Raw genomic sequence first — 2,842 nt, 5'->3', positions numbered from 1 at the left:
AGTGCACGCTACACTACACCAACTCTGCTTATTATTTAACGTCATGGAGTTTTGGCGGTTCCACACATGACATGATCCCCCCCTCCCATTCATACCAAGAGCAGATAAATAGGATGTAAAGCAAGTCTTCTAACAAAATAAATGATTTAATAGTGGTCTAGATATATTACGATTGTCTCCCTTGAATCGTTAATCGCGATACTGCAGCTCTGCAATAAATCAAATAGGCATAATGGCTTGTACTAAAATCATCATATCACCCAGCGCAAACTAAAACAAGCTCTAATTTACCTACCCATAACACTTCTCAGAGTGATTACCTATGGTTCGTGAACAATTGAATAAAATATTTCGGCGAATTCATCCGTTTGAATGCAACAAACTGCCCAGGTAGTTTAATCATAGCCAAATCGTACATTGAATATTCATTTTAAAAAGAGATACGGATAGATGAAACAAATATCTAACCTTAAGCGACCACAGTAGCATTTTGAGTGCAGACCCTTCTATCAGAGAACTCCCCACCCCACTCACAAAGGTCAAACATTGAAGACTTAATGAGTGTATCTAAAATAGTTTTATAGACGTCCTTCAAGGGATAAGCGAACTAACGTAAATGATTTTCGCTTAATGAACGTAAATACAGTAGGATTTCGAAATACTTTGTACTGTATTTTTGACTAAAAGCAGTCAAGAATTGCTAGAAGGATGGTGTGGTATTTTTTAATAGAAACTACTTCTTCTAATAGCCACAATATTGACCTTGAGTTGCTACCAGCTTTAAGGCCATAGATCGCCATTTTCGGAGGTTGATTTAGTTCTTGAATATATATGTAAATAGTCCTCAGAAGTACTAGAAATGTATAAAAGTCGCACAAATCCTTTAAAAATACCTTAGAAAGAATTTTCACTTCTTTATATCTATGGCAATGTCTGAAGACGAGAAGAGAAGACGACTCGTGTTTTTAACTTTCAAACACGGATAATTCTGGACTCACATGGATTTGAAGGCTCAAATTTCGACGGTGAGCAAAGAACATTATTACTGATATGCTTAGCTAAAAAACTTTGTAAGAGATTCTGTGTAGCTCTTGCCATAGTGACGTCATATACAGTTAAGTATTTCTATAATTACAGACACAACATATATAATATTATTGCAGGCGAACTATATGCCAGGGTTCCATTTTGAAAAGACATACAGTAATTAAAATCTTAGCTCTATCTGCTAGTCAACTAAAAAGTATTAGAATACAGTCAAGTAACCTAATTTCGTGGAAACCTATTATTCGTGGATTTCCGGAAAGGATTAATAATTTACATGAGCGACCTTGCGCGACCCCCGCATTAGTTTGTTTTAATAAACATGGGTTTTCTCTACAATGTCAGTTATTAGAATGAATCCAGTAGTTTCAAGCATGGTAAAATGTATTAACGTATACTTTGACAAATACAAAATGGCGGATTTCACTTATTACCAAACATCACCATTTTTTATCGGCCTAATTTCCTTATAATCCCAAGCGGTAATCGGAATTCCAAGTGTCGTCTGCTAGAATGTATTCCAACGAATGAAGTCACGTGATCAACTAGCGGGTTCCGTGTCAGCAGAAAATTTCTATGGAACACAAAGTGGGCCATATTCTTATGTTGTTTCAGTGACTTTTAGCAATAAATCACGCTACGTATCATATTTTGTCAGTCACTATTTTTTTTTTAAATCGTGGTTCTTTGAAGGAATTGTCACTAGTTATAATGAATTGATATTAAAGATAAATACTAAGAGAAGTTAATTATACCATCCGGTATCTATACAACGTGTTTTTCTCGACTTATTTATAGATCAAACATTGTACACGAAAATAGGTGACGCATTCTGCCGCCGTTGCCGAGTTGGTTGCTCATGAAATATGGGTCAAAGTGAAGGATTCATAAAGAAAATCAATTATAAACAATTTTTTTCGTTTTTTTATCTTTGACGAAATTCGGTGTTGAATCTTTATATCCACGAAAATAGGTTACACCACTGTATTAGATTATGTTCCTTTCAAGTTCCCTTCGAGTGCCATTTAAAAAGGGGAGTTCAGGCTAGAATGAGTGAAGTACCACACAGAAAGGAATGAACCGAAAAAAAAAATAAGAGATTCGTTTGATTTCAATTGTGTCTTTAGCAATTTCACCAATTCATAATACCTACCATTTAAATTGATTCAATTCAGATGTAACTGCCCCCACCCCACACACCCTCCCCCTCAATCTCGCCTTCCATCTTCCCACCCTCAAAAAGATGTTATAGAGTTCCATTTGGCTTAAGACTAATCAAGCATTTCAACCTACTACGCAATTAGTAATGACGTTGCAAATCACGAGCACATGAAACGGCTTCGATTGATAATGCCTGCTAATACGGCTTTCAAGACCTACTTAAATATCTCAATTTACCAAGACGTTTTAAGCATGTTTAACAAACATTTTAAAATGTTGCCTGTCAAATTACCAAATATTACTTCTTAAGTGTTTCGTGCATGCTAAGTACTCAATTATTGAAAAACAACTAAATTAGATAATGGAAACGTCCATTCGCAACCGTATTGCCGATCGTACGATTTGATAAAAACTCGTATCAATGAACAAGTGGTTAGTTTCTAAAACGAGTTCAGTAATGTTATTGCTGAGAATTTAGGTGATATAAACATGCATGAGTTGATATTGGAAAAGGTTTTTTTAACCAGGTTTTGTAACTTTATCTCTGAGCATTAGGGCGAGATAAAATCAAGCACTGTATTGTTTTGAACACCCATGCGAACTCAAAATTAACAAATTGTTCGAGACCTTAGTTCGG

Source organism: Lottia gigantea (genome assembly GCF_000327385.1).
Source record: "Lottia gigantea unplaced genomic scaffold LOTGIsca_717, whole genome shotgun sequence".
Lineage (NCBI taxonomy): Eukaryota > Metazoa > Mollusca > Gastropoda > Lottiidae > Lottia > Lottia gigantea.
The sequence above is the reverse complement of the archived record's forward strand: the minus strand, read 5'-3'. Positions refer to the sequence as shown.